This window comes from Peromyscus eremicus, chromosome X (genome assembly GCF_949786415.1).
Source record: "Peromyscus eremicus chromosome X, PerEre_H2_v1, whole genome shotgun sequence".
NCBI classification, from domain to species: domain Eukaryota; kingdom Metazoa; phylum Chordata; class Mammalia; order Rodentia; family Cricetidae; genus Peromyscus; species Peromyscus eremicus.
Genome location: NC_081439.1, coordinates 47583800 through 47609267, shown reverse-complemented (window position 1 = coordinate 47609267; position 25468 = coordinate 47583800). Strand labels below are relative to the sequence as shown.

At 36.0% G+C, this 25468-nt stretch overlaps 1 protein-coding gene across 1 annotated transcript in view; it reads left to right on the top strand.

The window, feature by feature from the left end:
• The window catches only part of LOC131899949 (melanoma-associated antigen B18-like), a 561424-nt gene that overhangs the window by 143369 nt on the left and 392587 nt on the right, over positions 1 to 25468 (top strand). The gene's annotated exons all lie outside the window — the stretch shown is intronic.

The following is a 25468-nucleotide window of genomic DNA, read 5'->3' as shown; positions in this document are numbered from 1 at the left end:
TCTAGTATGGTAATCACCTTGATGGTAGCAATATAGCTACTTAACCATCCCCATGAGAGAGACTTTTATAATAGATATATTGTATTGTCTCTAAACTATTGGAGAACTGAGAGTAACCCTAGGTTGTTTATAGTATACAAGGATATTTCAAAGGATCTACAAATATGAGATCATATCAATAAAAGAATTTTAAAAATGTTTAGCACAAATGAAATATAACTTGAATAGAGATACTAATTCTCAAAGCAACTACTTGGAACCAGTCAACAAAACTGGGTATATGTCAGGTCTTAGGTCTGGCTGTTGACTACTTATAATGCTTCTCAAAACTCAAGATCTTATGGTATAACTAAGTGAAAAATCAATTACATTACTGTAGAGCAGCATGTTCTATCAGTCACCTACTAGATGTTTTCAATTGTCTTCTCAGGCAGGTTCTAAGTTGACAAATGTACATATCCCAGTACCTGAGCATTTCAACAAAGTACCTTTCCTATTAAAACAAATGAACAAATCAAAATAAAAACTCAATAAGGGGCTACAAAGAAGCTGAAATTCCTATTGTGAGGTGATTAGTGGATCAAAATATCAGATATTAATCCGTAATGGGCATCATTTCTTTTCACAAAATTATACTGGAAAAGAGGAGATTTGTTTTACGATGATAGATTGTATAGATTATGCTCTGCTCTAACTGTATAACTTGTAAGATATAAGTCCGTGGGGAGCTGGGTTCATAGATAGTATTTCAGAACCAGCCAGTATTATCTCAACTTGTCCCTTGATAGGAAAGGATGTAAAAAAAAAAAAAACTGATGTAGTTGTGTTTGCGAAGCTGTCATGTGAATGGTATTATTATTTTTTACAACGATAACCCTGGATTTTACTAAAATGGAGCCTTTAAGTAGTTTTACTGTCTTTCTGCCACTTTGGGTACTGGAAGATTTCCCAATGCAATAGTGTTCTTCTAGGAAGAGAGACTGAATTCCACACACACTTTTACCTCCTTGGGGCCTAGTGAATTGTCTTGAGAGTAGCAGTTGAGCGGTAGTCAGTAAGGCTTTTGGAATCACCATGATTCTGTAGTGTCTGGAAACTTTTAATTGGGTGTATTCTTTGTGGATGACTAAAGGAATGTAAGCATGTGTCGATGTAAACTTGTATATATAAGGCCTGGGCATGTTGTATGGGAAAACTTGGTTCTTTCTAGACCCTGATAGAGTCAACTGGAATTGAACCAGCTTGGAGACAGAAACAAGTCTAACAGCTGTTTGACTTCCTGTGTTCAGCCAGCTGTGAAGCTTCTAATTTACCTGGCAGTGCATGTTGAATAAATAGGAAACTTTTGTCCAAAATTTTTGTCTCTGAGTTAAAATTCCCAGAGAAATAGTTAGCTTTCCAGGAATTCTCTCCAAGTTGTAATAAACCACCTGCCTTCTGTAAGCATAACCCACAGAAGTAGAATATGGGCCAGCATTACTATTCACATTTAACTTAATCACACTAGCCTTGTCTCAAAACTCCTTATATAGTGAAATTGTTCACTCCATACTTACTTGTTAAGATGTTAGCGTTAGAATTACTTATTTTTGGAAAAGATCTGATAAACTCAATTGGGATTGATTGGAAGTAAAAATTCCCAAAATCCACTCACAAACATTTTATTACAGTTGGGATTGCTAGTACACACCTGTTATCCCAGCACTTTGGAGGCAGAAGCAGTATGAACAGCATTTCAAGACCAGCCTCAGCCATATAACTAGTTATATGTCAGCTGGGGCTACATGAGGCCCTGTCTGAAAAAAACAAAAAATAAATCAGCTCATATAGAAAATAATTAGAGAGATTGTATGTGGTTGAATATCTATACTGATGACTAGTTTTAAAGGAATCCAAATTTTATATAACAGGGTTTTAATATCCTAACCAAAATTGAAAAAAAATTAAGCAGACTAGAAGGACACTTTCATATCTGCCTTATAATTTGTCAGAATGATCTGACATCATCTGCAGCAGGATGCTCTGATTATCAGGCTTCTGCAGCACACATGTTTCCTATTACTATTACTTCTGAGTTTCCAGCTATTGGTTTGAGAATGTTGCTGCTATCTTCTCATTTTTCATTTACTTATGGATGTGGGTGACCAAGGATCAGCAAGTTTGAAATGCCACAGTTCAGAACTGCACTGGCACATATTGCCCACAATGGTAGATCACAGAAGTGGTCACTCTCTCCCATCCCCACAAGACAGACAATAGATTCTTTCCCCCTGCTATTCCATGTGGAGAGCTCTGTGATATTTCATGAATCTGAGCCCAAACGCACTCTTTGGAAGTAACTTTGAGCCATCCCATTTGTTCTCTCCAGCACTGATTGAGATTTCTCTTCGATTTTATGGTGCAGCAGATACATTTTTATGTGCTGTCTTTAGTGTACAAAACATTGACTATACTTTTCTCTTAGTGTTTTTCCTTTTCACTTTTAAGACCCCCCCTATCATCCAGGCAGTGGCACCGGGTCCTGTGCTCATTGCATGAGTCGGCTGTTTGAAACCTGGGGCCTATGCAGGGTCCCTTGGCTCGGCCTGGGAGGAGGGGACTGGACCTATCTGGACTGAGTCCACCAGGTTGATCTCAGTCTGTGGGGAAGGCTTTGCCCTGGAGGAGATTGGAATGGGGGGCGGGCTGGGGGGAAGGTGAGGGGGGCGGGAGGGGGGAGAACAAGGGAATCTGTGGCTGATATGTAGAACTGAATTCTATTGCAAAATAAAAATTTTAAAAAAAAAGACCCCCCCTATCTTTCAAGTGGTAGGAAATAAAAATATAGTAAGTTCTGGAAACCTAGTTACTTAAGATTTAAATGCATTCAATTAAGAATAACTTACCTCCTCTCTTCTCAATATAGCAAGTACATTACATGCTTTACATAGCATTATAGTTTTGGTGTACTTTTTGTGGTGATTGGAGGTGACTTGGGAATGACGAGAAGTGGAGGTTGGTACTAGATGTCAGCAATCATGGAACCTACATTGGTATATGTCCTAATTAGCTTCAGCTGTCAACTTGACACAGTACAGAGTATCTGAAGATGTCTAAATTGGGGGATTTCCCAAATCATATTGGCCTGTGGCCATGTCTGTGAGAGGTTGTCTCTTTTTTTTCCTTTGATAATTTGTTAGGAGGGCCAAGCCTGCACATGGCAGTATCCCTGGGCATATGGTCCTGGGATGTATAAGAAAGCCATGTGAACATGAGCCAACAGAGCCAGCCAGGAAGTAGCATTGCTTTGTGGTCTCCTATTCTTTTTCTGCTCCAGGTTCTTGAGATGAGCTCATTCCCTGGCTTTCTTCAGTGATGAACTGTTACCTGGAAGTGAAAGCTGAACTAAACCCTTTCCTTTGCAAGTTGCTTTAGGTCATAGTGTTTAATCACAGCAACAGACAGCAAACCAGAGCGGTATCTACCAAGGCGGATTGTACTATATTTCTCCTTGGAACCAGACAAAGTATCTCTGTTCCCATTATCCCTGTGGGTCTCATTAGTGCTGCCTTAATATATGTCTGGCTTTTCCCCAGATGTGCAGTGGTGGAAGGGAGCAGCTGCAAGACTACTTTCAGGCCTTTTGCTCCTTATGAAATAGTGGCTTAGGAAGTAAGGGAAGCTCTGTGGACCACCTCCCTTTTCTTCTTAGTTAGCAAAATCTTGACTGTCAATTTTCTTATCCTCTGCATAGATTAAATGACTACTTCTGTGATGAAAAATCCCTTTCAGGGTAATGGTGGTCTCAAACCATGATGACACGTTTTCTAGAGGAAGTACAGGATAAATACACATCACTTAATGCTTAAAAATAAACCATCCTACATAGGTTACACAAGCAAACTTAACTGCTATGGGGAAAATTTTGGTTACCAGAAATAAAAGTTAGTACAATGGGATATGTATGACTATATAGTGGATCTCCTGTGGGTCTGGAATTAAAGGGAAATGTTAAATGTATATAGGTAATGTGGGGAATGGTTTAGCACTGCACAGGGATGAAAAGCAGTTAATGTGCAGATTTAGATGGTTTTCATTACTTGTAGGTATGATACAAAGAGACAAATATGTATGTTCAGTATTATACCTACTAAGCATATGTTGTTTTACATGCATAAGTACACACATACGTATATATGTATACACACTTGCTCTTTGATACTGTAAATTGTTACTTTGTCCTTATATTTTGTAGCTGCTTACTGTTGGTCTACATGGGAAGTAGTACTTTTTTATGTGTGTATAATAAAATGACCACTTACTCAACTTCATTTTTCATTTCATAAAATTTAATGTGTATACATGTGCACAAATGCATCTGTACATCACATTAAGCATGTAGAGGTTAGAGAATAACTTTCTTTAAAAAGATTTATTTAATTGATCATGGTACTACATGCCTTTAATCCTAGCAATTGGGAGCCAGAAGAAGATAGATCTCTGTGAGTTCAAGGCCAGCCTGGTCTACATAGGGAGTTCCAGGACAGCCAGCGCCACATAGAAAGACCCTGTCTAAAAAAATAATTTACTTATTTTTATTTTACATATACGGATGTTTTGTCTGCATGTATATATGTGCACCAGATGCAAGCCAGTGCCTACAGAGGCCAGAAGATGGCATTAGATTCCCTGGAACTGGAGATATAGATAGTTGTTAGCCATAATGTGGATATTGGAAATTGAACCTAGGTCTTCTAAAAGAGCAGCAAGAACTTTCCACCACTGAATCATCTTTTCAGTGCCTCAACTTTACTTTTATGATATAGTTTCTCAGTAGACGATTCTGCAAATAATTGTAATTTTTAAAAAATTTTCCTAATTTATCAAAACTCCCTTTGTTGTTGTTGTTTCTTTTTTCGATAAAAAATAAGGTACTCATACTTAACATTGGCATGGTATTTATGCACAAACAGTTTTATTCTGGATGATCATACTGCGCAATTCTTGAACTCTTAGAATTGTTTTGGAGTGTCTTCCTTATAAAATCAATGCTTAGTTTAATATGGGGCTAGTTTAGACCTGACTTGGTAACTATTTGCAGTAATTTTTACTGAGTCAGTTATTAATCAGTTAATAATTTATTAGAGTACATTGTAAGAGCATGTATTTGTATTAATTTATTAGGGCACATTGTACATAAGAGTATGTATTTTTTATTTGTTTGTTTGTTTCGAGACAGGGTTTCTCTGTGTAGCTCTGGCTGTCCTGGAACTCACTCTGTAGACCAGGCTGACCTCCAACCCACAGAGATCTGCCTGGCTCTGCCTCCCGAGTGCTGGGATTAAAGGTGTGTGCCACCACCACCTGGACAGTATATATTTTTATGTGTACTACTTTTGCAAAGCTTGAGAACCAGATATGGAGCTGGTTCATGAAGTGTGTGTGTACATGTACATGTAGGAGTGTACACTTGTGTGATATAGAGGTCAGTGCTAGCATGTTTGCCTCAATTACGTTCCACCTTATTTTTTGAGGCAGGGTTTCTATACTGAATCTATAGCTCACTATTTAGGCTAAGCTAAATGGCCAGAAAGCCCCAGGAATTTGCTTTTCTTGGTCTTCCTGCACTGGAGTTACAGATGTTTAAAGGTACATCTGGCTTTTTATGTGGGTGCTGGGGATTCTAACTCAGGTCCTCATGTCTGCACAGCCATATCCTCAGCCCCATGTTTATTAATTTTTGTTTGTTGAATATTGGACACTTGGCCCTTTGTCCTTCATCTTTGTGTGTACTAATATTTGCATTTTTCTCTTAAGGTGACTCTGATTTTCTTCCACGTTGTAATATGTGCTGTTATCTCACTAGTCTTTGTAACTAAATTAAATAGTAATTTCTGTTTGATCTTTTCTTTAACAAAAGTTATTTAGAAGAACATTTGAGTTTACCAATGCATAGACGTCTCTACCTTCTGTTTGTAAATTTCTTGTTTGGCTTTGCTGTAAGTGAATGAGGTCTGCATAATTTCTATTTCAATGACTTTTGGTGACATACTGAAATTTTGTAATCATTCCATGTTGACTTGACAAATTCACTTTCAGTTTTGAAGAATGAAAGCTGTGTATCATTTATTAAAGCTCTTATCTATTCAAAAATAATAAGTGATGCTCATCAATTAAACAAAAGGTACATTTTTATTATAAAGTCTCCCCATTCTCTAATAATGCCTCAGTTTGCCTGTTGTATTATGATATAGGCCACACCCTAGAATTCATAAGTTCCAGATTTGATTACCCAAGAAAAATCAGGCATGTTCTGTGAAAAGCATTTCAAATTCTGTTAGCAAATAGTACTAAAATATGAAGTACTTTGACCAAATTCCATAGTCTTTTCCTCAGGAAAGGAATAATGAGATTCAGGTGAGTTGTAACATTTTTCTTCCTAATTGTTATGAAACAATTCCATGTAGGCAAAGAGAAAATGTTTATAATCAGGAAATCAAATCCCAGGTGCTTTCAAACAAAATTGAAAACAAGAATGAATGAAATAAAGGAGAATAAAAAGTAGACATACAATTATGTGATATATATCTGCTATTTCTAATCTCATTCTTCCCCATACTCTCTATCCTCTTGCCACCAAGGTTTACTTTTCATTACTCAAATACATTGTATTTGTTCTATCTTAGCTTTTGTGTTGTCCAATCCCTCCCCTGGAAACATCTTCCAAGTCTTGAGGGATCTAATTCTTTCTTGGAAAGCTTTTATAGTGTACTTATTGAGACTCTATTCTAAATCTAGATTTGTGTATGTTTGAGTTCCATCTCTATCATTAATGAACAAGGTGGTGTTAACTCTCTGAGCCTTAGTTTCACCATGTATTAAATGGGAATAATAACCTTACCTCTTTCAATTCTGATTATTAAATAAGCCAAACCATAATGATAATAATTATTTCTCATGATCATAATTCATGTCTTAGTTACTTGTTCACTGTCTCATTCATTGTGAAATTTAAATAGTAAAACAATTATTCACCTCTATGAATTGAGAGGTCCTTTTATTTTTCTAAATTGGAAGTGAATTAACCTCACCATTGGCGTGCCCACCAAATAGATTAGATGTTGATGTTTACAGGACCTATACAATACAATTTCACTATTTTGGTAGTTAAAAACATTCTGAAACAAGCTAATACTATTATTGCTAAGTGCTATATCAGCATATCTTTGATTGTATCTATGCATGCATTCAATGGTTTTCTTTGCAAGTGAATGTCAACAGTAATATGCTATTACCTAAAGCTTTATTTTTACTCTTAGTGGCAATGCTCCTTAACAAAAGACATAGCTTATAGCTTATTGCAAGCTTCATTACTCTCGACCCTGCTGATCTTTATAATTTGGATCAACATTTATTGACCAACATGATCCAACAGACTCGTTTGAATTCAGTCAATATAATCAACCTGCTGTGAATCTCAATATAGGTCAATAAATTTATATTCGGACATTAATGACTTATTGAAAACTTTATGAAGCAATACAAGACAGTATCTTGTTAGGTACATTAGTTCTGTCATTCATTTGACTTGCAGGTCTGGCTTTGGTGAGAAGAAGGTTGTAGGAGTGTTTAAGTAAAATTTTAAGAATCAAATTGTATTAATAGATATTCATATATAACCTTATAAACCACAGAATGGAAAGAGATCTACAGAATAACACTTTAAAATAACAGGTCTTTCATCAAACACATTTTGGGAGATGTGACAGAGTAAAGGCATTTGTGTTCAATTACATTCTTGTGCCGTTTTGCTTGCTCCTAGCACATTTTAATCAGAATTTCAGATTTTGTTCCTCCTAAATCGGCCTCATTTATGCATTGTTTATGATTGCGAGTATATATTTTTCTCAGCAGGGCTTTGTGATTTGAATAGTTGCCTGCATTCAATATTAATAAACAGTTGGACTTTATTAGGCCTCTCTACCTTTCTATTCTAGAACACTACATACAACGTCTGTTAAGATACTAACAGGAAAAAAAATCACAAGAGTTTAGGCATTTGTCTGTAATTCTTTTTGTTATCCTGCTATGTTTATGTATTATTTTCTGCAACTCTATATGATCAGAAATAGAATCCAGGACTACTTGTAGTTTTTCTTCGTGGTGGTGGGTTTGGTAGGAAAGGCTGTAAGAGTAACAAAATGACATTCCTTGGGATTCATGTTTGGATCTAGGAAAGAAAGTAAATTGTACCAACATTGAATTAGAAGTGTAAATAATGCTACCATTTGAATTTGTAATGTTTCCATGAAGTCTAGCTTCATTTTAATTTCATTCTTTTTTCAAGGCAGGGTCTCACCATATAATAGACGCTATTCTGGAACTTTCTACATAACCTGGGACAGTCTTGACCTCACGATTTCCTTGCCTTAACTTCTTGAGTGCTATAATTTCATCATACCGGTTTTATGTCCATTAGACCAATAGTTGTCAATCAGGAATGATTTTACTTCCCTGAGGAACATGTGACAATATCTTGGACCTTATAATTGACATAACTGGTATGCAAGGGTAGGGATTCTTACTGGGACCTAGTGCATTAAACTTTCTTCATTGCATAGTACAGCCTCTACCTACGAGTTATCTCGTCTTAACAGTCACAATGCCATATTGAAAAACCTTGATTTTGCAGAGGTATCACACCTTTTGCTTTAGCTCTAGTCATCAGAAGAAGACTCCAAATAATCCATTATTCATTCCCACATCTAGTTCATATTATACAACTCTATTTCTAAATTGCAATTTACTTGTGTCAAATGCACAGTAGTGAATTGCCTTCTCCATATGAGGGAAATTGTTTTCTGCTAACTGATGACCTCAACTTAGCAGTTCCTTTCTCAGCACATCAAAGCTCACAGTGAGACTTGCTGCAGCAAGTGCACTTTTGAATAGCTTTATGACATCTAAAGACCTTCTTTGGCTTTCATACTGTGCTGTTCTATTGTTTATAAGCTAGCAGTAAATTATTTATGGAGATTGGACTCATATGTGCTTGCTCACTTTCTCCTTCTCACTCTTCTCTCTCTCTTTCTGATCTTCATTTTCTCTCTTCCTCTCCCATCCCCTCCCTCTGTTTCTTACTTTTCCCTAAAATTATATAACTATATTTTATCTGGAAGCAAGATTTTAAGTGAAAGCCACCCTGCTCTTCTCTCTCTCTCTCTCTCTCTCTCTCTCTCTCTCTCTCTCTCTCTCTGTCTGTCCTCTTGGTATTTACATGACAATTTATATTACTAATGTCACCTCCTTTTGATTTTTAAAAACCTGTTTTGTAAGTAATTATTAACTATCTCACACATACAGCAAATCATATGTTTTGTTTGTCCTTAGAATTCCTGTTTTCATGTAATTTCAAGAAGGTCCTTCCTGAATCAGTTTAGAGTAGCACTGTGAACAAAACGTCATTTTGGATCTAAACTCTTTATGTTTCTATAAACTGCTAATGTATAGAATTGACAAATACCATGGACACCAAAGGATGACTATGTATATGAATATAGATGTATGTATATCTATTTGTATGCTGGCCATAAGGACTCTGCTCCAACTACTCAAGTTATAAATGAATGAGTATGGCTGTACTCCAATAAAACTGTATTCATTGACACTGAAAGTTCTGAATATATAATCCTTTGGCATCCACATGATTTGTTTCCAAGACTCTAATGACTACCAACATCTTCATATGGTGAAGTCCTCTATATAAAATAGCGTATCATTTGCATATAACCTATATAATCCTATTTACATTAATTCTTTTCTAGATAACTCAAGGCACAAATCATAATATGAATATTATGTAAAATTGTTATTCTATATTATTTAAAATATTAATCTAAAAAGTCTGTACATAGTATAGTTGATTTTCTTGAATATTTTATTTTTTAAGATTTATTTTTATTTTACATGCATGAGTGTTTACCTGTATGTTTGTATGTGTACCATGTGTTTGCTGGGTACCTGTGGAGGTCAGAAGAGGGTGTCAGAGCTCCTGAAACACGAGTTACCAAGGGCTGTGAGCTGAAATACAGGCACAGAGAACCAAAACCCAGTCCTATATATAAACATTAAGTGCACTACTTTTATCCACTGAGCCACCTCTGCTGACCCATTTTTCTTGGATATTTTCAATCTATTGTTGGTTGAATCTGCAGGTTCTGTAGATAAGGAACCCATGCAAACAGGTGGATAATTGTGCATTAGTTGATCTCTAAAGAACTCACCCAGGGTATTGTCTTCATTACTTTCCCTGTTGCTATGATAAAAAAGAAACCTAAAAGAAAAACAGTTCATTTTGTCTCACAGTTCAAGGGTACAGGCCATCACTGCAGGGAAGTCATGGTAACAGGAGCTCAAGGCAGATGCTCACTTATACCCATATAAGCTCACTTATACCCAAGAAGCAGAGAACATCAAATGTTTGTGCTTATCTCATTTTCTTCTTTTTATGTAATATAGGATCTCTCCTCAATTAGGTCAGTCAAAATGGTAGCCCATGCACAGAGGTCCATCTTCCAAGTGATTCTACATCTTATCAAGTTAACAACTGAGATTAACCATCACATATATACAGCCATTTTTGCCAACATGAATTTCCTTTTAAAAATGTACATAATTCTAGGTATGGTGGTACACATCTTTAATTCTAACAGTTGGGAGGCAGATAGATTTCTGTGAATTCAAGGCTAGCCTGGTCTAAAAGAGAGTTCTAGGCCAGCCAGGGATATACAGTAAGGCCCTGTTTTGTGTGTGTGTGTGTGTGTGTGTGTGTGTGTACATGCACACATTATTTCTAGCTGAGTTTTTGCTGATACATTTCCAACCAAAATTTTGATTTTTTTTCTTATTCCTGTCTCTCCATATCCTTATCTGGCAAATTTTTCTTCATTGTCAGGCATTTTTATATTGACTGTATAATATTGAATATATATAGATATCAGTACTAATAAAATGCATAGGTCAACCAAAATCTCCATAGCTTTCTCAGTAAATGTTTACATTTAGACTAGTAAATTATCTATTGAGACAAAAAAGAGACTGCTGTACATCAGCAAGAATAAGCTTCCTCGAGAATTTCATTGGGACATAGAAAATACATGATGAGAGTTTACGTTCTAAACAGTTTCTAAGATCTTATTAAAATTAAGGGACAAAAGATTAAAGTTTACTTGGAATAAAGTCATTGTTCCCCAGGTTGGTTGAAAATATAGGCAAAAAGAATATTCAAATGTAATATTATTTTTAAAATGTATTTCTTTGTCTTATAAACACATCATATCAAGGTCTTGAGGGCTCATAGTTTAGAAGTGGTATTAGTTTAAAACACAACATGACTATATGTGTGTTTCTGCTATAGAGAAGCTGGAAAACACATTAGCTCACCTGAAATGTCAGATACCGTAACACTCTATCTTTTGGGTGATTGTATTTTATTGGTTGGATTAATTAGTTGATGAGAAAGTAGCATTAGCAGGTAAATACTTTAGAAAAAATCAATCTCAATGGATATGGTATTTTCAGAGTTGTACATGTCATTATACATTCATATGTCTATGTATGATATGAATTTGGTTTATATATGATTGGAAGGCAGATGAAATAAGGAAAACTAGCACTGTAATAACAAAAAACTCCAGTTAAATACTTTAAATGTATTGAACAACATTAAGTTGTTGGCATATCCTGGTTTATGACTTGTTTTATTTCTCAAAAATGTCCCTGTTGTGTAATTTAGCCTTGCTGTGGCTGAATAGTACCCCATTCTGTGTATTTATACATTTGCTCCCTGATAGACACTTAGGTGGTTTCCATATCTTGGCTATTGTGAATTGTACTACAGTGGACACAGGAGTGCAGAAGGATTTACAATGCAGTAACTTCACTTCTTTTATTTGTATACCCAGAATACTGATTGCTAGGTCATCTGGTAGTTGTGATTTTCAATTTCTTTAGGAACTTCTATAATGTTCACTGCAGTGATTGTACCAATATGCATTCTTACTAACAATATGCTGAGGTTTCATATTCTATATATTGCCAACATTTCTTACTAGACTAAAAGCTTTAAATGAATACAGGTAGATTTTAAAATAGTGGTTGCCAAGGGTAGAGGTGTTGGGGACAAAATGACAATATGTATGCCAGAAGACACCACATGAGTTAATGAAATTATACTGCTTTGAGGATTTCATCTAAATGAGTAGATTTTAGCTGTCCCTGCCAGAAATAAAGTTGGTATCTGTTTTACTATATATTATTTCATGGCATCATGTTGTATACTTACAGTTATACACAGTGGAATTTAGTTTTTTGAAATGTTCCTTAGATGAAAATGTTTGTGGATATCTCTGGAGGTTTGAATTAGAATGCCCCCCAGAGGCTCATATGTTTGAAAACACGGTCCCTAGTTTTTTTTTTTTTTTTAACTGCTTGAGAAAGATTAGGAAGTGTGGCCTTGTTGATGGAGGTGTGCCACTGTGAGGGGACTTTGAGGTTTCAAAAGACTCATGCTGGTCCTGTTGTGCTCTCTGCCTCCTGCTGTAGTTGAGATGTGAGCTCTCAGCTGTTCCTGCCCCCATGCCTTTGCTCCCCTATCATGGACTTTAACCCTATGGAACCAGAAGATGAATTCAGTGCTTTCTTTTCCAATTGCCATGGTCGTGTTGTTCTATCACAGCAATAGAAAAGTAAATAATATAGCACCTGAAAGAACATAAGTGAACCCTGTGTTTGAACTTATTAAATTGGTACACTTCACATTTCTAAAGGTAGTTTGGTTTCATCATACCTTTATTTTTTCCTCACACAGAGAAGGTATCTTAATTTCTTAACTGTTATTTGTGATCATTTCATGAAATCCATTTCACATTTAAATGATTGTCATTATTTGGATTCTATTCAACATAAGCTTGTAATGTACTTCTTAATAAATCATGATTTCTTACATCTTCTTAAATATTTGTACAGTCTTCCTGTATTAGGAACATAGTAACTTATAAATTGTTGGTCAGTTGATTTTGAGGAATTTATCCTTTAAAAAGCCTAGATGGAAAAAAATTATATTTAAGATTTCTGACACTAGCTACTACTGAGTATACAGTTGTATTTGAATCAGTGATTCTTTGCTTATTTTAAATCTCACACCGCTTTTTCCTATGACGATCTAATCAAAGTTGATTCTTTTCCATGAAAAAATACACTCATAAAAACTTCCAAAAATTTAGTGGGTTCAAGTACCCCTTTGTGTCCATAAAAGCATTTTAATTTCAAAAATACAGTCCTAGAACACAGACAAGACATAATTTCCATCAAAATAATACTTTCTGGCTTCTTATCCTCCTTTAAAAGGCATAAATCTCAAATTGTTAGTAATAGGTAAAAAATACTTCCATGTTAAATGTTGTATTTATCTTTAAAAATTAATATTTTGTTTTTATTAGTGTATATTGATTTATATATTATATATAGTATGTATTGTTAGTTTTCATAAGGATAGTATCTTTCAAAATACACCAAATACTTTGACCATATTTACCTCACATATCCTCTTTATCCTTTTTCCACCTTTCCCCTGCATTGTAATATCTCTCCTTTTTCCAGTTTCCTTTCTGTTTTCATGTCACATACATATATATATATATATGTGTGTGTGTGTGTGTGTGTGTGTGTGTGTGTGTGTGTGTGTGTGTGTATGTTTTTATGTCTCAACATAAAATCCAGAATCTGCATGTGGGAGAAAATATGTAATTTTGTCTTTCTGAACCTGCTTTATTTAACTTAATGTGGTGATCTCCAGATGTATCTATTTCCCAGTAAATGGTAAAATGTCACTCTTCTTTATGCCTGTATATAATCTCACATTGATATATTATGTAATAATATAGTATACCATATTATGTATTATATGGCATTATATATATGTATATACAGACACCATTTTCTTTATTCCTCTGTTAATGGACATATAAGTTAATTCTATAACTTAGTTACTGTGACTAGTGTTGCAATAAAGTTCTAATTTTAACTAGGGAATTATGTATTAACTGATTCCGTGGCCTAAAGCCCCCTAAATTTCTGTAATTATGCTCCTGGAAATTCTACCAAGTTCTCTCTCACCCTGAATTTCTAGTCTGTCCTACAATCATTTCGAAATAAAAATGAACTTAACTATTTACTACTATCTCTACTACTAGTGTTCTATGCATCTGAGATGTTTCATTTATGATCTGTCAATTTCAGACTCCACAGGTAATAAACAGCCCTCTTTATCATTGTTATCTATTCCAATGATCATGTTAAGCTATAAATACCATTCATAATCAGATGCCATTGGCTCTTTCAGAAGCACATGGGTTTATATAATTTAATAGACATGTGTCATGTGTGATTACTTATGCAAATTCTTTCTCTTTCTAACCCTTCTTCTTTGAGACAGTCTCTCTGTGTTACTAAGGATGGCCTTAAGCTCACATTACCCCTGCCTCACAGCATCAGGAGTGCTAGGATTACTAGTACCACCATGCCCATTAAGTGGACATTATTGTTAAGAGAATCAAAGGAAGATCTTTCATTCTTCATCTCCTCTTCCTCTTCCTCCTCATCTTTCCTGTGTAGTCCTGGCTGTCTTGGAATCTGCTCTGTAGACTAGGCTAGCCTCAAACTTACAGAGATCTGCATGCTTCTAACCCCAAGTACTGGGATTAAAGGCATGAGCCAACACTATCCACCCTTTGCCTTTTTCTTAAGAGATTTTCTAAGCTTAACACAATGGAGGATCAGAGAGTTAGTTACAAAATATTGTGTTTTCTCTTATATGGTAGTGTAGCTAAACTATTACAAAAGTACACTCTGTGGAAAAACAATGCAATTTTCTATTATATATATGAATGATTAGCTGGCTCTATAAAAGAGCAAGTATGAATTCATAAAGATTGGTGGAAATAGAATTAAACATAAGAGAAAGGTATTAAATGAATCTATTAGGTACTTAACATCTTTTATTGTTTTCATTTGATCTATTTACATACGATTACATTTGCTTTGTTTTGTACTTGTTTGGTTTATTATTATTTTTATTGTAGATTTATAGGTAAATAACATAATAATTTTAAAGTATAGTTATTTAAAAAGACCTATTTGTTGTAGAATTTTTAAAACCTGCTCAGAAGTAGAGAAAATAATGTAATAAAATCCAGTCATGACTTAACAAGATTCTACTAGTTAGTATGTTGTTTTTAATATATTCCCTCCTATTCTTTAGTTTCTTTAAATTTCAGCCCTTGAGCTATTTCACCCATAAATACCTCAGTACATAACTATTTCATTATTGACTGTTGCATAATAATCCATCTTAACCTAGAATGTGTGATTCTGTGCCTTGGTGTTGGCTGAGCTGTGTGACATGTCTGTATTCCAGTGATGTTATCTGGGTTTCTTCTAACATTTTCAGTCATATACTATTTAATCTGAGGCTGAAGGATGGAAAGGACTTCACTCAAATGCCTGCCATTTGCTGATGGCTGTACAAAGAAGCATCTTGAATTTTCTTCACAAGACTTTACCCTCCAATAAGCTAAATCTGGCTTTTTCACAGCAAGATGGTCTAAGGGTTCTAAGACTGAGAGAAGAGGCCTCAAAGTTACAACATCATTTTATTCTGCATTGTAATGATCACAGCAAGTCATAGAGGTATTCTAGAAATACCAGAAGATAAATATAACCTGCCTCTGGATGGAAGGAGGGCCAAGGTCAAGTTACACAGAGACATAAAAGAGGTGGCTGCTATTTTTAGATGTTTTGGTATTTTGTGTCATCTTCCTACCACTAACAGATGTAACAAATTCAGCAATATTTTACTGTTGAAATTAATTTCAACTTCCTTTTCATTTTCTTTTATGTATGTTGCTGGGTATCAAACCCCAAGTGTTATACATACTAAGTAAGGACTCTATCACTGAACTACATGCCCCGCCCTTAAAATTAATTCTTTTGAATTTGGACAAAACTGCTGTTTTGAGCTAATGTCATGATAACCATCCAAAGACAGCCAAAGATTGAAGAAAACTTAAGAAGAAACGAATGTGAAAATTTAAGGACACATATAAATATGTTGAAAATGATAGGGGATGAGTCTGAAACAAAACTATCAGAGTTTAGAAGAGCAAAATAATAATGATAACATAAATTTATTTTTATTCCTGATGCCAAGCTTTATTGCACCATGGTTGAACAGGATACATGGGGTTATATGAATTTTTCTGCGTTTTTTTTTTTTTTGAGAATTGTATTGTGTCTCAATGTGTGGTTTATTTTAGAAAAAATCCCACAGGCTGCTGAATAGAATCCATATTCTCTGGTGTTGGGGTGAAATATTCCTTAGGTACTTGTTAGGTTCATTTTGTGTGTGATGTCATTTAATTCTGGTATTTCTGTTTATATTTCATTCAGATTTGCTGTTTATTGGAAAAAGTGGGGTACTGAAATTACTTACTATCACTGAGTTGAGGTTATTACCTGTGTTGATATGCTGAAGTACACATTTTATGCAATGGGTGTGTCAGAATTTGGTACATACACATTTAGGATTGTAATGTCTTCTCAGTTAGTTGTTTCTTTGATCAGAATGAAATGTTATCTCTTTAGATTAATTCTAGTTTGGAGTCTATTTTCTCAGATATTAGGAGAGTGATGCCTGCTTGTTTCCTTGTTCCATTTGCCTGAAATATTTTTTCTATCCTTTCATTCTGAGATGATGAGTTTCTTGTAAACAAACAAAAGCAAAAAAAATGTTTTTTCTTAATCTATTCAACTCATTTGTGCCTTTAATTGGAGTTTTTGTTGTTGTTGTTGTTTTTGTTTTTTGTTTTTTTGAGACAGGGTTTCTCTGTGTAGCTTTGTGCCTGGAACTCACTCTGTAGCCCAGGCTGGCCTCGAACTCACAGAGATCTGCCTGGCTCTGCCTCCCGAGTGCTGGGATTAAAGGAATTTTGAGGCCAGTAATGCTTCAAATTATTGAAAAGTGTATGTTTGATTTTCATTCTTTTTTCTGTTTGTGTTCTTAGTTGTATTTTGAATTTCATTTGTTTTCTTTCTATAGTCTCTTGGCTATGTTTATTCTTCTCTTTGGTCCAAAGTATTGTTTCCAGTGTTCTTTTTAGGGATGGTTTTGTGGGCATGAATTAATTTTACCTATTTACATAGTGGAATGTTGTTCTTTATCCTTGAACTATGCGTATTGTTCTGTTGTGTAAAATAATCTGGCATTTGTGGTCTTAGAATTTGGAGTGCATTACTCCAGGCTCTTCCGGTTTTTTATGTTTCCGTTGGGTGAAAAAAAAAAAACCCAGCTTCTGTTGTGTTGGATTTTGCTTTATATGGGACTTCTTTTTCTCTTGCACTTTTGGTGCCTTATTTTAGTTCTGTATAATTAGTGTTTTAACTAGAATATGCTGTGAGGAGGTTCTTTTCTGGTCCTGACTATTTGATGTTCTATGTGCTTCTTGTATCTCTATGGGTATGTCTTTTCTTAGTTTGGGGAAATTTTCTTCTATGATCCTGTTGAAGATCTGGTCTGTGCCACTGACCTGGAATTCTTCTCCTTGTTTTATCCCTATAATTCATAGAATTGGTCTTTTCATCATGTCTCAGAGTTCCTGCATATCCTTTGGAGTTTTTTTTAAACATTAGTCATATTCTCTGATTGATTAATCTAATTCCTCTACTTTATCTTCAAGTCCTAATAGTCTATCTTTTACTTGATTCATTCTATTTTAAGGCTTTCTGCCGAGTTTTCTGATTGAGTTACTGAGTTTTTCAATTTCAGCCTCTGTTTTCTTTAGTATTTCTGTCTTCTTAGTGGATCCAGTTTTCAAATACTGAATTGTCTTTATCATTTCTCTCGACAACATATTTTTTGTTTTCTTGGACTTCACTCAGTTTATTCATACCTCATGGTTACTGAGTTGTTTGTTAGTATCCTCTTTAAATACAAATACTTTGATCATATTTATGATTGTTCTTTTTAAATTCTGTATCCTGGGAGTCATCTAGGTAATTACCACTGGATAAGGTTTCTATAGTTATAGTGGGTTGGTGGGGGAGAAGAAATTATCTTGGCTTTTCATATTATTTGTGTTTTTGAAATGTGACCTGTGCATGTGGAATTCTTTTATTGGTTGAATGTCTGATATGAGATTCTAGCCTGCCTCTGTTAAGTATTTGTTTTTGCTATTGATGGAGTTTGGTTGATTTCAGACAGAAGAGTTGGTAGTCATCTGACCTGGCTGGTTCACAGACCAGAAGACTTAAAATAGGCATTCTGGGAGTATGGAAATGGTATGGATTGGTGGGGATCCGAGACATTCACCTGACTGGACCGGTGTACAGGCTTCATGAGCCAAACAGCCTTGGTGTATTTACCTGGTATGGGCTAATAGGTATGAAGCACTAACTTAGATGGGATGGTGAGCAGGCTGCATGGCTGAAAGTAGGCCTGGGGATATAGGGAAGGTAGGGGTAGGTGGTGGTCTGAGCATTACATTTGGCTCTTTTTGTTTTGTTTTGTTTTGTTTTACTTTTAAGCATTAAAATTCTTTAACTCCAGGATCTTGATGCTTTTCTCTCTTATTTTCTTCTCTAAAAGTTTGATCATTTTAAAATTTATATTTGTATGCGTGGTACACTTAATTATGTGTAAGGTTTGTGTTATGCAGAGAAGTTGTCCAACTGTCCATCAACATTTCTTGAAAAGACGCTTTTCTTCATTGAATTTGAAATTTATCTGCATTTCTGTACACTTATTACTGTGTTTCTAATTTTTTCAACTGATCTATGTACCCATCTTTTCATTATTATTATACTATCTTGATTATAGCAACTTTATAGTAAGTTTTAAACAAGAAGTGTGAATTTCTAACTTTAGTGTTTGAATAGTAGCTCATAAATATAATTTAATATCCATTCCATATTTAGTTTTTTCCCAAACATTATAAACGTTATCTCTATCTAATTGTTTTATTTGATTAGGATCAAGAGCTGAGGATATCGCTCAGTAGTGGAACCCTTGTAGCATGCTTAGGCAGGCCCTTGGCTTGATCTAAAGAAAATAAACATGATGTAACAAAGTATATATACTGGATTAGATTGTCTCTTAACTGTATTCTATAAGAGTGTCTTCTCTCCCAGCTTACCATGCCATAAAAACTATGTCATTTGGCAATAATATGCCACATACTCATTTTGGCTAATTTCCCCATTTGTGCTGTCATTATTGCAAATGTTACCATTCTGGAGAGAAAGGTATCCTGAATGTTGTAAGTCAGGCTATACCTACATCTGTGAAGGGAAGGAATCCTGGATACCTACAGCTCTGGAGAGAAAGGTATTCTGACTTCTCAGGAAGTCAGGCTATACCTACAGCTGTGAAGGGAAGGCATCCTGGATACCTACAGCTCTGGAGAGAAAGGTATCTTGACTTCTCAGGAAGTCAGGCTATACCTACAGCTGTGAAGGGAAGGCATCCTGGATACCTACATCTCTGAAGAGAAAGATTTCCTGACTATCAGGGGGTCAGGGTAAGCTTATAGCTGTGTTTTGGTAGGGGTTGGTCTCCCCGCAGGATGTAACAGTCCTGATCCTCTCCAAGAGAGCCATTGCTCCACTCTGCTAAAGGAGTTTCTCAGCAGAGATGTCCATTGGTTCTCTGCTCCGCTCTGGCAAAAGAAGGTCTTCACCCAAAACTCATTCGAGAGATTTATTGGGAGGACGAATCCAGGAGAGTGGCTGCCTCTGCCAGGGTGGAAAAAGGCAGCTCCCAACAAAGCAGGTAGAGGGGCTTATATATGGCTTCTTAGGGGTGCAGTTTTTCCAGGGGGAAAATTTTCAGGGTGAGAATTGGTGGAATTTCAGTCCCTGAGCTTGAACAAGCTCAAGAGACTGGCTGGATTTCGTGCTGAGGGATTGGTTGGTTTTCCTGCTCAGGGATTGCTTGCTTTGGGGCTCAGTTGGTCAGGGGCTGAGTGTTTGGCTCTGGTTTCAGGGCCAGGGTGTGTTTCCTTCTTTGGCTCTGGTTTCAGGGACAAAGTGTGTTTCTGTCACTGACTCTGGTTTCAAGGTCAGGGTGTGTTTCTTTCACTGGCTCTGGTTTCAGAGTCAGGGTGGGTTTTTTTTTTTTTGTTTGTTTGTTTTGATTTTTTGTTTTTTGTTTTGTTTTGTTTTGTTTTTCCACTGGCTCTGGTTTCAGGGTTAGGGTGTGTGTGTGTGTGTGTGTGTGTGTGTGTGTGTGTGTGTGTGTGTGTATATATATATCTTTGGCTGGCCTTTTTGCCCTACAATTATTTTATTTTATTTTTGTGACATATTCCCATTCTGCTGGCATGGAATTTACATGTATCCCATGGTTGGCATGAGTTCATTGCAGTCTTCCTGCTTCAGCCTGGAATCATGCTGTGATTCTAGGTATGTGTACTTATGGTATCATTTAAGGTATTTTGTATTCTGCAGGTGTCTTATAAAGAGGTGATTGAATACTGTTTGAATGCATATCTAAATTTTCGATAGGCTACTTTTCAGATTGCTTTTAAACTAACATGACTGACCTAATACCTAGTTATCCTGGTTTAAGTGCTACTTTATTTGACTGGTGACTTCAGAAAATTTTGGCTTTTATCCAGTCCCTATAAAATTCTCCATTAACCTATCATCTAATGGAATTATCAGAGACTGATGCTGTTTCTCTATATTCATTATTTTCCCGAAAAATTTTTTCCCTTATTTTTATTTTGTGAGTATGGGTATTTTGCTTACATGTTTTTCTGTGCACGAGCTGCATAGAGCGCCCATGGAAGCCATAGGAGGTCCTTGGATTCACCAACTGGAGTTTCAGGCAGCTCTGAGCTACCATAGGACTGGGAATCGAACTCAGGCCCCGGCAAAGCACTCGGTGCTCTTTCCTGCTTGAGTCGTTACTCCAGCTCCTAGAGTCATTATGGAATTAATGGTTGTACAATGGTAACATTCTGAGATATGCTTCTCCCTTAATCAACTGGGAAGTTTATATACAGAAAGACTTGCCACTGTTAACTCTTTGGTTCTCTTCAAATATGTTTAGCAAGGGGAAAGGAAGGACAAATGTTCAATTTTTTATTTTTTCGTGTTCAGAATAACAAGTGTGCCCCTAGTTGTACCAGTAATTATTGTTACTCTTATTATGAATTTATATGCACCTCATACATTTAAATTTACTGGTCATGATTATTTCTGATGCTTAAATTATCTTTCAGTGAATTCTAGGTTCCTTTATCTCATAATTAACCAATTGGTCTTCAATAGCTTTCTTGCTGTTCAGCATAGCCATTTTTCCAAGGATTCCTTAGAACTTTGAAATAAAAAGTAGGATTTAGAAGTCATATTTTTTGAACCATGGTAAAATACACACATTTCAACTATTACTTGTCATTTTTTAGTTTTTGGTGTCTAAAGATGTCTAAAACCTTCATGGAAATTTTTATAATTATAGTTTTCTCATAACCTATGGTGAATTGTCAGTATAAGAGACTGGCCCTATCATAGGAATTTATTAACTGTAAGTCCTAAATTCCTGTAGCAATTCATTAGTTTGTCTATGGTTGGAAGGGACTGGAACATTCAGGAGGGAACCAATTTACTGAAGGATTTCTTTGAGGCAACAATTCACAACTGTGTAAATACCTGTGACCTGCCAATAGGGCTGAATTGTTGTTATGTTTATAAGGAGGGCCAATTTTAACCATATATCAAGTTTTAGTTTGTCAGGTCACCAATTTCCCTTTCACTACTGTCAAACTTACTTTCCTGTCATATTTGCTTACTCAAAATGGAGGAAAAAGACATGCTCCAGGATTAAATCTGGTGTGTGTATACACAATTTTATTAAACTAGACAATTCTCAGAATGTGTGGATTTTAAATTGACAAATTTTGTATGGAACTAGCTAGACATCTTGATTTCATTATCTTGAATAAAGTTATGTTCTACTTTGCATAAATGTGTTTATTCTGTTATTCGCATCTGAAAATGACTTTTGCTCATTAGTGATGCCTGCTGCAATATAAAAAATGCTATATAATTTAGCGGTCCTATGACAATACTCAGACAGGTACTGTTTATTGCCTCAGTCTGTCCATTTTTCATTTTCAAGAAAAGCCAAATGATAAACTTTCTTGTGATCAGAATGTTCTTCCCCTACTTTTCCCTAAGTCTTATTTGTACAGAGTATTCAAATAAACAAAGATGTACATGAGAAGGATCCTAAGTATTTGACTCTCTGTATGTCTATAGTATGCCTATGTGCTGTGGGATGGTCTGTATGTCAAATGGCCATACAGTTTGTAAGCAATATAAGTCTCTGTGTTTACTTGGTTGGGTCTGAGTGGCTGTGGGACTGGTGGGTGCCAGAGATTTGTCCTGACTATGGGCCAGGCAGGAAAACTCTAGCTACAAATGGCGCCCAACGTGTTGGCAAGAGTTTCCACCTAAAACCTAAGAAAAAAGATTCTAAAACGGAGCTAAAAACAGCTTCTTAATTGTCTCTCTCAAATGAGCAGCAGCCTACTGGTTTGAGCTACTGGTGGGTTCCTAGCGTGTGTGCTCGATCTGCAGTATGGCGGGAATGAGGCCTCTGCAAGTGGCACATTAAGCTGCGTGGTGGATTTATCCTTTGCTAGTACAAAACAAAAAAAGAAGTTTCTGGGCTACACACTGCTTTGATAGAAGCATAGACCCACTATTTCTGAGAGTTGATGATCCCCAGAGCTGGCAGAAAACATACCACCGCCATGTTGGGAAGCTGAAGTGGGCGGAGCCAGCAGCCACAGTGCCCTTTCAATCTTAGAAGGCTGCAGTTTAAAGCAATAGGCTCAAGGTAATATAAAAAATAAGCCACGTAAAGATGGCTACCACACAGAGAATCTGGATTATGTTCTATTTGATATTCATAACTGAAGAAAAACATCTGATTGCAAAAGCTGTTGAGTTATGCCAAAATGTATATTTTAAAGGTACCTTGACTTCAAAATTTGGATGTAAGGATATGTTGCTTTGGAAAGGAGGCTCTGCTTTTGTTTCCACAGAAAGCCAGAGGCTATGGATTTGTTCCAGATTAAGATACATCAGTTTTGACCAGCCAAGACCCCCTGAAAGGTCTCTGATGACACCATGGCCTGGATGATCCAACATCCAGAATGGTTTGAAGGCAACTGGCTCAGACGATACACCCTCATGGACTACTCCATAATCCTAAAATTTTCTTTGTGTCCCCATAAGATACAGCGCCCCCCTCCAGCAGGAAGTAGTAAGAGAAGCTATGCCCAAATTCCCAAATTATATGTAATTTTACTATGTTAAGGTCAAAACCTTCCTTTTTGAAAAAAAAAAAGAAAAAGGGAAGTGCTGTGGGATGGTCTGTATGTCAAATGCTCTGATTGGTCAATAAATAAAACACTGATTGGCCAGTAGCCAGGCAGGAAGTATAGACAGGACTAACAGAGAGGAGAAAGGAGAGAACAGGAAGGCAGAAGGGAGACACTGCTAGCCGCCACCATGACAAGAAGCATGTGAAGACGCCGGTAAGCCACAAGCCATGTGGCAAGGTATAGATTTATAAAAATGGATTCATTTAAGATATATGAACAGTTAGCAAGAAGCCTGCCACGGACATACAGTTTATAAGCAATATAAGTCTCTGTGTTTACTTGGTTGGGTCTGAGCAGCTGTGGGACTGGCGGGTGCAAGAGATTTGTCCTGACTGTGGTGGGCCAGGCAGGAAAACTCTAGCTACACCTATGTTTATAGCTTTATATCGCTATCTACTTCTATCAAGTTACATGGTTCAACTTGTAAGAACTGGCTGACATTTTAGTATGTTTTCTTTGTCTTTGCTTGCTGGAATTTTATCAGCCAACATCCCAGAATAAGCAAAGCTGGTGCTATATTTTTTATTATCCTGGGACTTGGGAGACAATAGGCAGGAGGATCCAGGGTTCAGAATCATCATAGTACTTGGGAAGTGAGAGGCAGTAGGAACAGGAACTCAAGGCCATGCTTAAATACAAAAATAACTCCCCCTCCAAAATACAGAGTAATGATAATGAAAAATGTTTAGACATCTGACTTCTGATATGCATGTATTTGGTATTGATTCAAACCCAAAAAAGTTTTGCCCAAGTATTTTAGTAGTGCAGTCTCTATGCAGTCCTCCAACAGGAACTTGATTACTGGCCTGAGGATCTTACACTGATGATGACATCACTCTAGCTATTTTGTAGAAAGAATAGGGCATATCTGTTTATTGTGCTGCGAAGAGTCAGGGGGTCTTTACAAATATTTTGGCTCTACTTGTATTCCATCTGAAATAAAATGGACTGTAGTTAAGGCTTTAAAAACAGCACCATTTATGTATCCTTCATACTGCATGACAGTCCATTGTGTAGCACTGGGGCAAGCCATTCCCCTTGTCTTTGCATTTTATTTATGAATTTTACATGAAATCATTACCATTTTTGTATTCAGTTCTTTTTCAGTAGCGGAAGCAGGAATCTAAACAGGCTGTTACATCTCAAAGACACATTCATTAGGCCTGAATTATGAGTTCAGCACATCCTGAAAATAGGAACTGCTCAGAACCTCCTCACAGCTGTCGCTTTGCTTCTCCCTTACAACTGCCATCGTCCCACACAGAATGACGACGCCATTCCACACCCACCAGATGTTTTTGCCCCCATTTTAGGGCATCAGCCTTGAATACAGAAATCTTGGTTTTCTTCACAATCAAAATAGGCTGTTTTTAAGAAAGATGGGGGAATGAAAAGAGAAGGTTGTTGACATTAGTGTGGAGCAGCTAGAAAAAATATCTACTGGCTTTAGTCATTCTTCAGAAGGTAGGAAAACCTGAATATGTTGTATAAAGATAAAAGACCTGGCCAACATCTCTAAAAGAAGGGTGTCTTATCCCTACAAAATATAACCTGATTTAATCCAAAAAGGAAGGCAATAAATACCAACATCAATATTGTTTTTAACTAACAAATTAATATACTTATTTTATTATAATAGTAACATATTTAATGTAAAGTCATACAATTCTATGAGAATCTCATCTAATAGAAATATCAGTTATACACCTTTGTGTGTATAATATACTAATCAACTTTCCCAATTCTTTTATGTGAAAAATATCTTGGCAGAAATGGAATGAAAAGAGTTCAGGGTTCCCTAAAAATAAGAAGAGAAGTAAAAGCTGCAAGGAAATTTTAATTGTACATCCACGTTCATTCATATTAACATATCCATTTCATATTTAGCATTCGTAAAACATTCTGGTAGATGTTGGAGGTAATTATATTAGGTTGTGACGAAAGCTGAAATATCCCATGTGTTTTAAGTTGTTATGTAATTT